A 15,667-nucleotide genomic window follows, 5' to 3' on the forward strand; every position below is an offset into this window, starting at 1 on the left:
GGCAAAGAGGAATCAGCTGGGGGAAGGTAGGTTGAACCCAGCCTTCCCACCCACCTGTGCAGTCGTGTGAATAGCCCCCCCTTCTCTAACTCAGTGCATTTTTAAATTATTTCTCTATGGTCGTCAAGCAACCATCAGACCATTATACAAAGCACCGTGTCAAACTATGGCCCCATGATTAATCTTAAAACCACTATATTTTTATATTTCTTTTGGCCGAGAAATTTTCAGATTAGATAGGAATAGGATTGAATATAAGGGTAGTTTATTTTGGTGTTTTTAGTAATGTGATAAATATTTTTCACACTATGGAGAGGAGAAAAATCATGACTAGTTTTGCTCTGATGTAATGAGCATAGTTATATGAACTGAATGGTATCTATTTAGTCCAAAGTGGGGGGGGGTCGGGGGGGAATTGCTTTACCGAACATGTCTCAGTATATGCTGTGCTGTGGTTCACAATCTGTGATTCACAGATTATGTAGCCAAAAAAGCTGAACTTAGATAGGGAGGATCAACATGGCCTTGGTTATGAAGAGCCAAACAGCTTTCACAGCAACAGGCAAGCTAAGAGGGTGGGGGGAGGAGCAAGACTGCTTTTGTTTTACTTCTTCCAAGTTTTCTTTCCTATCTTCATCCTCTCCTGAAACTTTCATGTTTTGTTCCCAAGCTTAAAAAGGAAAGTAAACCCAGGCATAGGCATTTTGGAAAAACTAGAAGTTTAAGTTCAAGAATGTTATGTGTTGCTTGTTTTTACATCCTGAAAGTTTACTCTTGAAAATCCAGATAGCAGCTCTGATTAAGTCCTGCATATGCCAAGATATCCAGACATTCAAAGCAAGACCACAGATTATAAACAGCTTCGGCAAATTGAGTCAAGTGCCTTTGTCCCCGAGACCTACATCTTCCTATTGCTTACAAAAGCAGCATATACTAACCACTAACACTGCTATAGCCAGCACTAGGAAAGGAAGTTATTCAAACCTAGATTTCCTGTTTTTTGTTGTAGCCAAGAACTGGGAGGCTTGTAGTGGTTTCAGGAACTGAGTCATCGAATGATTCATGAATAAGATACTAGTTTTGATATGCTCCCAATAACAAGACTCAGAAAACTTAACAACCAGCCTAGTTGAGGCTTAATTTCTAGTTTAGAGCTAGAACAAATTGATGTTATGATTGGGGGGGGCAGGGTGGAGAAAGAAATCCAAACATTACAAATTAAGCTCAATCTAAGTCCAGCTCCTTTTTAATCTATCATTTATTTTCCTTTTATTCCAATAAACTTCTGATATTTAAAATGGAAAAATGAGAAATGCTTCTAAGACTTGAATAATAATGCAAAGGCTACAGTCAAAAACTAATAGCACTTTTTTTGCAATCCTGTTGCAAATGAAACTTGCAAGAAACAAAAGGACAGGTGGGATATCATCTTCTTTAATAGATCTGTGTCCCTAGAAATGAATATATCCACATAGCCATTTTTAATCTACAAAATCCGCTGTTGCTATTGTTGATCCATATGATTTATGTAACTATATCTAATCAAGGACCAGCTGGCAACAACCAACTGGGAGACATTCTCTCTGATGACCGCTTTGAAAGCAAAAACTAGCACATGCCCGTATGCATAGACTTGTGCTCCTAAATGCACAGAGCTATCAAAGTGCAAATACAGATTTCATAACAAGTCAGCATCTTGTATCTAAATGTTTTGTTTGTGGGTGAGGGAATAGCAATATACTGTAACCTAACCTGAAGGCTGCCTACCTAAGAAGATGTTTTGAGAAAGAAAGAGTGAATTCTCATGGATGGAAAAGTACTGGCTTGCTTTTTCATGTCTGAAAGGAAGCCTGCATGCCAATATACAGTAATGCTGGAAGGATAGAAGGGGGAAGCTTGTGGGATACTCCTTCACTTTCCTAAGTTTCAGGATGCACATTACTAGCATGTGTAAAAAGAAACAAAGTGTAGCGTGCTTTAAAAAAAAAAAGTAAAAACAGTTGACAAGAAAAGGCCAAAGTGCACTCTGTGGCTGGCAGTCATTTTATGGCTTTAGTCCTACGGCAGATTTACTTAGATGACGTCAGTGGCTCCAATCCAGCTTTTTCTTTGGTAGCATTTACTACTTGCCTCTTGAAGCCTCCACTGTGCTACAGAGCAGCAGACCATAATCAAAATTCCCTTTGTGAAATAGAGTTTACCTCAGGGCATACAGGCCTAGCTAGCTGAATTGAAGGCTCTTCACCCTGCACTTCATGCCTAGAAATAAATAGCCTACAATACTGTACTTTCCTCAGTACAGAAGAACCATTAAAAGCTGCCTGCTACCTCTTTTCCAAGGGTTGTTTTTTTTTAAATTTGCTTCCAAAAAATCTCACATGCCAGAGTGTTACTTAATATTCCAAGCCTATCGTGTATCATGATAATATTCCAGGCTGTTAGTGCTTCATTTAGATCTGGAAGTGCTCGTACATCCTGGAAGGTTTTGCACACGTACCACTCTAAAACATATGCCAAAGCATGGTCTTACTAGCCCTGGAAAAATGCCATGCTAGCAAGCTCCCTTCAAGAGTGCTTCAGCAATAAGAAGGTAGCTTGGGCAAGGGCTCTGTGAGGTTACCAGAATTTCTAATATTTGCCAACCCAAAAATAAATTAGCCCAATACAGGCACAATAATAATTCCCTGCAAACTACAGATTGAAAAATCAGAATCCATCCCCTCCTCCCTCTGTGGAAAGTATTATCCACCTCCCTTCTCTTGTCCATCTTCAATGACGCTAACTTGTTCCCTGTTACCCTGGACTCCAAATTTACTTGATATCCTGATCTCAATTCCTGAATAAAACTGGAAGCCTGGTTAGCATTAACCATAGTCCATGAGTCACGCCAAAAAATGTGGGCCATCAATACCATCTCGGGACAAATGCTCATACTTAATTCTGGCAATGTACCACCTAATGGCGCAGCAGGGAAATGGCTTGGCTACCAAACCAGAGGCTGCCAGTTTGAATCCCCACTAGTATGTTTCCCAGACTAAGGGAAACACCTATATCAGGCAGCAGCAATATAGGAAGAGGCTGAAAGACATCATCTCATACTGCACAGGAGATGGCAATGTTAAACCCCTCCTGTATTCTACCAAAGACAACCACAGGGCTTTGTGGTCACCAGGAGTCGACACTGACTTGACAGCACACATTACCTTTACTCTCTCAAGAGATGGAAAACAGGAGATAGCATTGTTGCACAATTCATCCTTATCCCCAAATGATAAGGGTAAAATTGCAGTATTTTTGCACAGAGGAAAGGGTTAATGAAAGGCTTTGGGTAGGGTGAGGGTAACTTTGAAGAAACTGTTGTACTTGCTCAATGAAGTAATCTTTGGAGGACATTCCTGCCAACTTTAGTTTCCATTCCTCTGGCAACATAGATGAAATTTTATTGTTTAAACTTTTTAAAGCTTTTAAAACCCCACTGGTCATTTGGCTGCTGCTGGCCCGATAGTCAGGGCAATAAAAGTACCACATCACACAGAGGACTGAAAGCATTGCAGTGCTATCACCTATTTTCCAAATCTAGGTGTGCGCAGACCTTGTTAAAAATCACTATGAGCAGTCATCCCTCCAGATAGTACTGGCCACGCCAGCCAGCTCATGTACTACCATGATTACTGTGGATGCAAACGTAGCACTTAGCCATGGCCAAGACAAAGAAAGAAGACTGACACCAGAGAGGGAAAGAAGAATGAATTCCTGAGGCTAGCTCCTTTTGTTTTTGCTGTGTGGTTTGTTTGAAGAAAGTAGTTCCTAATTACAAGCCATAGTTTGCAGGAAGCTAGTGTTGCACCTGCACCAGGCCATATAAAATGGAACTTGAGCTCTTTGCCTACTAGTGTCTCTCACTGTGATGCTCAGCTGGGCAACTGGCACATAGCACAGCAAGATGGCTTAACTGTACAAAAAGTTGGGAAGTTTATTTACAAAAAAAAATAATTTGACTGAAATCAATGGGATTTCCGAGTAAATGTGGTTAGCATTGGGCTGATAGTGCATATTTTGAAAAATGTGGAAAAGATTGGCAGCTGAAGCAATGGTAAATTACTGGAAAGAATTAGACCCAAACATTGTCTGGTTGAAAGCCATAACTGGATTTTCTTTTCAGCGTTATTTATGTAGCAAAGTATTAAGTGGACCATATTTGAACAAAATAATCTCTCACCTGAAATTGTGTTTTCCAAAAATGGGCTGAGAACCAAAAGGCTTATTTAAGGGTGCCCAAAGATTAGGCACACACAGTGGGGGGTTTTCTGCACCCATCTGAATAGCTCACACCCATGATTGCAAGACCCTCAATTTCAAAAGCAGTTCCTAGGTGGCTTTAGGCAGTGAGGAGAGAACGCTGTTCTCAAAATCCATTGTATACATGGAACTAGTTGCGTACTTCTTTAGATCCAAGCCGTGTTTCAAAGTTTATAAGATGTAATCTGAAATTACATCATATAATGGTGGATTTTATGGCATGACACCATTGCATCAAAATATCTCAATTTCTGATGCCTGAAGGTGGAGCAAAAATATAACTTGGATGCAATAAGTGATCTCGAAGACATGCCCAAGGACTTCAGGATAGCTAGTGAAATTTTGAGGTTTGAATACCAACCCCACCTTCATGCCTATCATTCTGCAAGTTTTAAAAAGTCTCTGCAGTTTCAAAAGGAGATTGCTAATGTTGCACAAGGCGCTGCTATTTAAGAAATGCAAGCTGAACCCTCACTGAGCACATGGAATTCCCAGGTCATGGTCCCAAGACACATAATACAGCAACTGTGCTGAAGCTAAACAGATTTGGGTCTGGCCTGGATGGAGACTGCCCCCAAACCCTACATATTCTGCCTTGATGAGTTCATAGAGGGAAAGCTTGATGGATCTATATGTTTATCAGTTTGTCCTGGATGTTGAATAGTTCTTTAGAATACAACAATAACCTAAAACAAGAGAGAATCTGAAAAATCACAGATTAGCTCAAGCTAATCTGGAAACTGCTAAATGGACCATACCCCTTTCCAAATACAGATGATGTTATCTGGCTGTGAAACAGGCTTTTTAAAGCAAGTTTAGACCTCATTCAGTAAACAAGCAAGCAAATAAATAAAAATAAATAAAAATACCAAGATACGTCAATATACAAAACACCTGAAAGTCATATTTCTGGTTACTTATAGAATAGGAGAGGGGAGGACGGAGCAGCAAACTCATTACTGGCAGTGATTCGATCAAGATCTATATTTATTTTGCCAAAAATTCTACAGTGCTCAATACTTGGTCAAGCATATTACCTATTTTATAACAATTTTTTTAAAAAAACCACACACACATCATTCTGCAATGAACTGGGCCAGCACTAGCACTACACTCTCTAAATTCCTCTTACTTGGGGCAATAAACCTAGATCAGTTTTAAAAGATTTGTTTCTTCATTCTGGAGAAAAGACCTGACTCTTCCATGCCCAGGGACTCATATACCATTCCTACAGTTGACCCAGTTGTCTTCAATTAATTGAGCATTCACTATGCTGAACTATTTAGAAAATGTGACTACAAGGCTCACAACAAGAGAGTTAAACTGGCACAGAGTCCCACTACTTATTTTCAAACAAAAAGAGACAGCTAATTTTCTCTGGACACCAGCAACACTGTATGCATAATGAAATAATTTTGGATTGGCGATCAAAGAGTGCTACTAGAAATCAGGGTAGTAAAGCAGTACAGTAAAGGGGGAAATGCAGCACTGGCAGCAGGTGAGGCTGAAGAGAGAGGGGCCTGAAGGACAAAGGGGGAAAAAGGAGGGGTGACCTGTTCACAGCCAAGGTGGAAAAAGCAATTTGAAAATTGGGAAGGGGGGGGTGATAGAAGAGAGCACAACTAAGAAAAAGATACCTATGAGCAAGGAAATACATGTTGAATAAGACAAGCTGAATCATGGAAACAGAAGAGAATATAGTGTATAGAGCTTTAAACAAGAATGGCGATGGGGCTAATAGGGCAAGGAAGAGGCCCCCTGAGGCGATGAATGTTTGTCAAGGTCAGAGTGCAACCCAGAAGGATCTTATTCCAAGGTCATTCAATGAATGTGAATGGAAGGCTATTATAACTGATATTGTCTGCTATTTATAGAATAGGCAACTGAGGGACTTCTACTGTATGCTTTGTTATATTCTGTTCTTCAAAAGACCCAATCATAAACCATAACACAAGTAAGTAAAATTAAGGCTATAGAAAATGTCGCAATTCTTAAATTATGGTGTTTTATCATTACATTTTTAAAGTACTTAATCACTGAATCTAAATAAGATTACACAAAGATTTTTCCCTAAAAAGAAAAAATTTCAGAATCACTTAAAAATCATATTTGCTTTTTTTGTTTAGTCCCCATTTATATTGAGAACACACAGCCAACAAGTGACTTTCTTCACCAGTCCAAAACAAACATGCCTTAAATTCAAACCTGCCTCAACATAGCACTACTTTAAAATGGGAATAGTTCTGTGTTGCTGTTTTTTAAATGCTTGTATTTGGGTTACCAAATACAAATCATAATTAAGCCTTCCAAAACCATAGAGTTCATTATATGACACATTTTAAATCTGATTACTAAAGTCTGAGAGATTGCCATCTGACAACATCCAATATATACTAGATTTGTTTGTATGTATGAATTCATCCATACAATCTTCGATCCACTTACTCCAGAACTGTCTTTGAAGAGCACGATCCGTTGATAATACCAGAAGATCTGAAGCAATCAGCATCTCTCCCAGGAGAGTTAAGAGAATTCCAGAGCATTCCACCATGTTGGACAGTGCCCAAAGTTATCTGAGCACTGCAACAAATCCAAAGTTTCTATTCCTTCTTTTCATGACCACATATCTCCAAATACAGAGAATATCTAGAAGCACAGTGAGGATTCAGGATTTAAAAAAAAAATAGAATGACCAACATTGAAAAATCAAAATAATTCCGAAGTAAAATGTCTTTTTTCATGCACATCAACAATGAGTATAAGAGAGATACTACATTAAAGGGTAACTGTTGTCCCTGTTAGAGAACATTAAAAGAATATTTGACACCTGAAACAATCAAGCCTGTAGTTGCTGGTGATTCAAACACGAAGCATATCAAAATACTATTGATAAGCTAAATTAACAGATAGCTTATCTGAAGCATATACTAGCCATATGGTGCCCCAACTTCTGTTGCCTGTTGCTAGCATAACAATAGGCTACTGCAGACTTCTACTGGAAGCACTATTTGACAAACTGTCAACAGCATTTTTTTCAAGAGCTCTGGGGCAATGGCGTGCATGTCTATTTGCATTTTTTTTAAACAGGTGAACAAAGAGTAAACCAGATGTCAACTTTAGAAATCGAGCTGTCTGGTTTGGGAGAGTTAACAGAGGCAGACATACTGTTAGAGCTCAAAGCTAGACAATGAGCTTTTCTCAAAACACTCTGGCCTAGGGGAGTGGCTATTTAAAACACTTGGCTTCTTTTATTTCAGCACTGTGGAAGTGAATTCTGCTCTTAAGTGCCAGCTCAAATGAAGTCATTTTGTTTCACTGGGGTTTTCTTTGCATTTTAGCAATGTCGTGCATACTGCAGCAAAGAATGAAACATGATTTCCCCCCCAAAAAAAATGACTTTTCATTTTTAAGCGAGAAATCCAATATATAAACCAACTTAATGTTTTGATTCTGTACAATATGGAAACATCCTGTGAATTGGTTATTTCAATTTAAGCAAAATGAAAGTTATTATCCTCTTGTCCAAGAACATTTTGAACATTACACTGAATTGGAATTTACAACTCTATCTAATGCCATAAAGGCAAGGTGTGAATAGTGATAGATAAGAATGATTTACAGTTGGGCTTTTGTACAAATGACAGATTCACATCTAGTTTAGATTGCAGAATCATAAAGATCTTTTGTCAGCTGTAATTATTTTTCTTGCATCTATGCTGTTCGTGAAAGCATCTTTTTAATGGCAAACCAGCCATTAAAAAGCATCTTTTTAATGGCAAACACATATTCAACATCTCAAAAACTTTGATAAAACATTTACTAATGTTCAGAACAGCAGTCCTGTGACATTAAATTTTACATTGTGACCTAGATTTTGCATATTTTTGACAGCAAAAAATATCAAGGGTAGAATGTTTGGAGGTATACACATGCAAGAAAAACACCATGCAAACACAGATATGAATAGTTCACTCTGCTATATATTATTTGCCAACAGCAGCAAATTTTACATTTTAAAAATTCTATACAACTAAGCATAGTAACATTTTGGGGGTGTTTTCTTAGAATTCTTTTCATGTTAAGTTGAGATTGAGCCTTGAACTCCTTCCAAAACCCAGTGCTGTAGTGAATCATGATAATTAGAAAACTGTGTGCATAAAAGACAGTGCAACTGATGCATTTTTTTTTTAAAAAGTTCATTGCAGAGAATATAAGTTCAATATGTTCTCACATAATTAACATTTCCCATCATTAGCAGCAGTTTTCAGTTTATGCATCAATAAAACCAATAGGATTCATCAATGTTTTAGATGCCCAAGCAATAGAATTTTAATTGCTTTAGTAATAATGCTTAACTTTTGGTCCTGAAAATACATTGTGCTTCCAGATCTTTCCTTGCAATAAATAAATAAATAAATAAGTGTCTGTTTGCAAACACATTAGGCAGTTGTGTCTATGGCTGCAACAAATCAAACTAACACAAGAGAAAAGTACTGCAAGAAGGCAACTTGGATCTGTAAAACAGGATGTAGAAACATCATTGAAGTCAACACAGAAGGGGGGGAGGAATATAAAGTCATAGGTGATGGATTTTATTTGCCTAGTACAAAAGAATACATGCAGCCTTTAAGATCTTGACATGATTTTACATCCGTGGAATATTTTGAATTTTATATGCCAATTCTATCTCTTTTTCAGAATCCTTTCTCAAACTCACAATTTCCAGAAGCCTATTCTGGTCTGTATCCTCAACTGAAATGAAACTTACACATGTGTAGCTGCATTTGCTAACATTTATCCCTTATACATTTTCCTCTCCCTTTACTGTCTCTAGCACCTAAGAGCAGATGCAGTTCTTTTTGCTTATCAATAATACACATGTACAGTGAATGCATTATAAACAATAATAATAGTTTTCTTAGTATGTTAAGCTACAAGTTAGTCAGCACGCACTTTCAATAAGCAAGTACTCGGGCATTTTTAAAAATCCAGTTGCCTTGGGATGTGCAAATGTTTCCTATGAAATATGCAACCAGCTGTTACTGGCTGATATCCAGACTAAATTACTATCATGAGTAGTCCCACTAAAATTAATGGGACAGCCCATTAATTTCAGTGGGACTACTCATGAGTAATGTAGCCTGGCTGTCAGCCAATGCATGGTACACTTGTGATTAACACTTCTTCACGACTGAGTTCCATTGGTTTTGATGGAATTATCTCCTAGGTATGTCTGGTCTATTATGAGATACAGATTTGAAATCATATATGGCCTTCATCTTAATTAATTGACATGGTAATAGTACCACCAACTTCATAACACTTTTCCTTTTACAACACCCCACTAAATATTCCCACTCCAAGAACTATTAAGACACAAGTTTCTAGTAGTTCTGTCCTAAATCTAGCAGCACGAACACATTAGTGCTCAGAGTGGGGCATGTCAGTGGTTTCACTGACCCAACATCACAATCTTTGAAGTTACACTATTTTTGCAGGGAAATCTCCCACTTCAACTGGCACAAATGACCCAGAGTATATGTATGGGGATCCAGAATATAGGAAGTTGCAATTAATGACTGGCTTAAGCCATAATGGGAAACATTAGCTTTCAACTAAGAGAGCTGAAGGCTTGTGTGCTCCCCTCTCCTTGAGATTAATGCATGAAAGGATGAAAGTGAATGTTTGTGCTTTCACTTTAAGAACAAACTGCAGTTCTGCATTATGTACCAACTCAAGGTACTGTAGCTTGATACCTTACTAGAGCTACTTAGAACAAACAGGATAAAAACATAGTTTGATGTCCTGGATCTGATATCCTGGTTTGTTCTCACTCTAGTTAGCTAGCAAACTACCATTCCCCAACTAGCAGAACTGCCATATGTTCTTAAAGTGGAAACAGAAGCTTTCATTCTCATTCTCTGTGTGTGGAGGGGCATGTGATCCTACAGGACCTCCAAGGGTTGTTCTAGTAGCAGGAAACTATGAATGTTCCTGAATCTGGCCAATTATTGGAGCTGATTTCTAGATCTCTTCTAATTCTAAATTGCAACATCCACTCATCATAACATGTACAAAGTGAGGTTATTCTGAACACACCACCCATTTGTTGCATAATGTGCGCCCAAAGGAAATGCATTCAAAAAACATTTGATTTATTAAGACTTGAGCACCCTTATCTAACAAAGGAGATCCTCATGGGGAAGCATGGTTCCACATCCACAGGTAACACAGATATGTGGATATGCAACCCCATCTGCATCCCGATTCTCATGTGGATCTCACTGACGTTGTTTGATGGGGACGTGCATCCAGGATCACTGGTGAGTCTGCACAATTGAAGCATGATTGGGAACTTGGTACTTAAAGATACACCCTCCACAAGGAACAGCATCATTAGGCTTTTTTTGAATAGTAGAATTGCCACATTTTGAAACACAGCATATCTTATAATCTCTACAGTACATTATTATTTTTAAACTGAAACAAATTGTATAACCTGCTTTAAAAGATCCTTCCCTAGTTAACTGATTCACTCCAAAGTATCGTATTGCATGTACTAAGCAGCATCAGAAGGAACTTCAGCAATAGTCTTCAAGCCATTCCAGTTCTACAAGATCCATACTTTTTCAATATCCTGGATGCTAAAAGCATCTATTCTGGGACAGTAACTAGCAATCATATTTAGAATTGATAGTTCTTTCCTCGAGTCAACACTAACAACCCTTTTGCAAAATATTGCAATTGGGACACTGCAGGCACCAACTGAAGCCCAAGAAGTTGTACATGAGTTATTACTTCGTTGTCTATATTTAGGTCCCTTTAAGAAACCTTTTTTCCTGTTGCTCCCAGTTACAGTAGCATAAATCCCTTCAAAAGCCCATAGAGCTATAAAATCGAGCAGTTAATTTCCTCTCAAACCTGTGCTTCTGTGTAGAATGGTACTTAAGGGACAGAGTTATGTTCTCCAGTTGCATAATCGGGATATAATATAAGAACTGCTCACAACTCAGATCCACATTATATGTTTAGTGAAGTATCTTACTTGGCACAATGATATAAATGAGACCTATAACATTACTGTTCTGCAACAAGCCACAATATCATACAACCTTGTGTACATAAATATTTTAAGGATATAATCAGCGAAGTTTTGATCACATGACCAACACACACACCCCAACACCAACCACATTTTAACATGAATGCCCTGATGCAACAAATCTTTAAATCCCATACTATTGAAGTAGCTTTAGGAAACAAGGCACCAAGTTCTACCATTTCAAATACAATATGCAACACATTATCATGCCAGTAAGATTGCCGGATTAAAAAGTGGTTTTGTGCAGTTCATAAAACATATGTTAAAACATATACCACATTTTTTTAGAAAAAGTACATCTCTTAAGAAATCTATTCTCCAATAACGTACACAATTCAAACTGTGTACAAAGCTCTACATTCTGGAAATAAGCCCAAACCATTTTAAATGAAATTAGTTATTTCCACAGAAAGTACAGACTAGACAGCCATTTTAGTATTGAAGATTATGGACTGGCAGTTACCCCTTTTCTTTTGTAGCAAAACATATTTTTACCCTTCAGTTTTTCATCATACAAGCGAAATCTTTTGCATTCTGGCCCTAGCATACATTTACTCTTGAGCAGTCCTACAGACAGTAATACTTGAATAACTTGGATACTGATTGCACCGCCTTGCTGGTTCACAACGTGTAGATAACAACAAACTTCTTTGGGAACACACATGTAATTTAGTGTGGAGTTTGGTATTTTGTCTCTGAGAAGTCATCTTTTACAACTGAGGGATTTCTACCTCCCTTAGAACTCAATTTTCTTTAATAAAGAGGAACTACCACAAAAGCACTGGATCTCTTCATACAGCTAGAATACCGTCTAGCCAAGAGGCAAAACATGTTTCTTTTAAAGCATTATACTTAAACACAAAGCATACACAGATACACACTCGTACACAGACTCTCCAAACACCAACAACCATCCAGCTGGAAATCACCAAGGACCCCTTTCTTAGTTATGCTAGGACTGTTCTTTTCCACTGTTTACTAAACTTAAGTAGAGCAGATGCTGTTCTTCCCAAAAGCCTACAGAAAACCAACATTTCACTCCAGTCTTCTCCTAATGTTAAGTTTAATGGACTCATGCCAGGTTTTGATGCTGCATATAACATCAAGGCATATCCAACATATAATGTGATAGAATTGCTTTTCATAGTTTCATATATTTTCAGTTGAACTGGCCATCTGCAACGTTCTTGTGACACTAGGCAAGTCTAACAATAAGCCACTAGTGTCCCAGTGTTACTTTAATGTCGCTCCACAAAGAAAAATATGAAAGCCCCACTTGGATCAAAAATACATTGCTATCAGTGCACCAGAGAGTAGTACAAAGGAGGATCTAACGAAGCATTTAATGCAATTAGTGCTCATAAGTTATAAATTATATTATCAACAGATCAGCACAGCGGAGGCATATATTTAAATAAAAAACACTAAAAAGAAGGGTGAGTGATTGTGTAAATGCCTGCAGAATTCCTCAAAGATGACATCCTTGAATCAGTTCTAGATAGGTCTGAAGATTTCCCTCTTCACCTTTTTAAGTGAGTTATGAATTCTCAGCATTCCATTTGAAAAACAGGTATGTTCTGTGTGCATATACAGAGACAGCCTCTAGATAAGGCAGTGTAACATTGCCCTCTGAATTTTCTGAAATCCCTTTTAGCAATCGTGCACCACCAATACAGTCTAATGTCCTTGCAGTGGTATTCTCCAACTATTTATAGAGATGGCAATACACTATGTACTCAAGGGCAGCCATTCCAAATTTAGGAATACGTTTTTTAAAAAAAACAACCTGCATGATTTAAGACCATGTCTCTATAGTTACTATTTATGTTCCTATAGCATTGTGAACAATTCTCTTCCCCCTTAGTGAACTCAAGCTGTCATAAGATTTACACATCAAGATAAGATGTGTATTAAATGAACATTCAAAGTGTTATTATTATTTTTTAAATGCCATCAATACCGATACCTATAGCATCAGTAAAAAGTTACAGCCAAGCATGTTACCATTCCCCAACTTTATCAACATAGGAAACAGAACATTAAGTGCTTCTGATAAAGAGTTTTAGCTGAGCTACTTTTTCTGTTGTATCCCTTAAATCAGAATCTGTGTATTTAATATTTTAAGTCACAGAGATCTGACATTCTTTTGTATGTGTGTATTTTTAAGTTTAGGAACAGAATCCATTCTCTCACACTTTATATATGGTAGCCATTTACAATCAGAAAATAAGGAACATACCTGCTTGCTAACTATTGAGACATTTATTGGAGGCCACTTTTCATTTCCCCAAATCAAAAGCAGATACTTGTTTCTAATCACTTAACAACTCCCCTGAGAAACACAGGTGGGTGGTTTTTCAATGTTTCATAAATATTTTTATACAGTGACACGATCCAACAGTAATAAGTCCATTAAATCAAGTCCAGGATTATGGGGTTACGTTTTGTTTTTTTCAGAGACTATAAATCTGAGCATAGGTTGGTGAAATAACATGTAAATCTCTCTTGCTTCTTGTATTTTGTTTTTGGATTATGATAAAATCGTGTTTTTTCCCCCCACCATGGAAGTAGACTTCCTTTCTTTGAAAGTGTGAATTCTGTGAACAAAGACAACTACTCGCTTTTGGGCAGCATGGACATGTAGGGAGGGGGTGCATAAGTTCCCTTAAAAGGGTTAAGGGGAAATAAATAAGCCTATGGTTCCTACCGAAAGGAAGTTTTCCAGGGACAATCTCTTCGTTTTGTTGGAACTGCGACTTTGTCTTTTTTGGATACAATGTTTCTGCTGACTCCGTAAAATTTTCCACTTGAATGTGCAATTAACCAGCAGTAGCAGCAGCTCTGGAGAAAGCAAAGAAGCAGCGAAAGAGAACATTCCTTCTTTCATCTTTAAGGCGGGGGGGGGGGGAGTTAAAAAGGAAAGATCGAGTAGGAGGGAGAAAAGCAAAACAAAACTCAGAGCATTAAAAGCTAGCCAAATCTCAGATCCAGCCACTTTCCAAAGCACGGCACTCGGAAGGGAAACTTGAGGGGTAGGATCATTTTACTTTGCAAGGCCTGATCTGCTCCCAACTTATTCCTTCTTGGCGAAAAATGTGAAAAATGCCAAAGATTTGTGTGTGTGCGCGCGAGAGTGAGAGAGTGTGTGTGTACGCGCGCGCGCGCGCGACAAGCTACAAAGCAGTGACTCAGGCAACTCAATGAAAGCAGCAACAGCAATAAGGAGCAGAGAGGGAGAGGAACGGCCGCCTGTTGCAGCTCTGGCTAAATCCCCAAAGCAGACCAAACTCCACTGGAAACAACTTCTACCCCTCTCTTAAGGAGACTTTCCTCATTTTCTCTAACCTCCCTACTCACCTCCTCCCCAGATCACCTGCAGAGATGGGGGGTGGCGGTCCAGAAGGGTTGAAAGGGGGGTAATCGGCATAATTTTCCCAAGTAAATAACAGAGGACAACTCTCCCCCCCCTTTCCCCTGCCACACAAAGCAAAGAAAATGTGCAGAGAAACAGCTCCCTCCAGCCAGCACCACTCGCCCCTCCACATACAGACACACAAATACACACACGCAAGCACGCACGCACAAAACTTACCTCCACTCCACTCCCCACCTTTGCAAACACCACCAGTCTTTTGCAATTCAATAGCAAACTTCTTCCAGCTTTCCCTGGGTACTTTGCTTGCTTAATTTCTAGCCTTGGTGTTTTTGCTTGTTGTTATTATTGTTGTTATTTCCCCCCCCAAAAAAAAATCTGTGTGTGTGTGTCTGGTCTCTACAGCTTGTTGGCTTGCGGGATTATTGAAGCCCTTCAAGTGATTAGTTACTGCCCCCAAACCGGTGGTGGCAGGGCGGGTTGGGCTTTCGAATGGGCTTGTGCGGCGCGAGCGATGCTAAGAATGTTCGGAATGAGAAGAGGAATGAAATGAACGCGAAGAGCGGACTCTCTACAGGGGAGGCGGAGCCACGGCCCGCAGGAGCCAGGGGAGGCGGAGGGGAGGAGCTGGGACAGCTGGTGACCTCATAGGAAAGTCCAGGGGAGGAGGGAGCAGTAGGGGGGAGGGGTTTCTGAAGGAGATCAGATCACATGGGGAGTGGTGTAGGCGGGGGGGGGGAGAGGTCACCGAGAGCCACCTGAGCATCAGCCGCAGCACAAGAGCTCTTCTCTGAAATGCGATCTTGCTCACATGCCGAGGGACAATCAAAAAGGCGGAGCTGTGGCTGCTTTGTAGAGAGCAGCTCATTCCAGCTGCGGCTCCCATTGGGGGC

The 15,667-nt window shown here is 39.1% G+C and overlaps 1 protein-coding gene across 6 annotated transcripts in view; it reads right to left on the reverse strand.

Moving 5' to 3' along the window:
* The window catches only part of TEAD1 (TEA domain transcription factor 1), a 261,923-nt gene extending 246,516 nt beyond the window's left edge, over positions 1–15,407 (reverse strand). For 2 of the 6 annotated variants that reach the window (XM_053272639.1, XM_053272603.1), the window contains exons 1-2: positions 14,994–15,406; positions 14,109–14,242 (exon numbers count right to left, since the gene is read on the reverse strand). The gene's annotated coding sequence lies outside the window, so the exon portion shown is untranslated. Of the gene's footprint in view, positions 1–14,108; positions 14,243–14,758; positions 14,944–14,993 lie in introns of those variants that run through there. The other 4 variants (XM_053272648.1, XM_053272657.1, XM_053272612.1 and 1 more) reach the window with 4 other exon arrangements.
* Positions 15,408–15,667: the final 260 nt, after the last annotated feature.

Source organism: Hemicordylus capensis, chromosome 1, assembly GCF_027244095.1.
Source record: "Hemicordylus capensis ecotype Gifberg chromosome 1, rHemCap1.1.pri, whole genome shotgun sequence".
Taxonomy (NCBI): Eukaryota; Metazoa; Chordata; class Lepidosauria; order Squamata; family Cordylidae; genus Hemicordylus; species Hemicordylus capensis.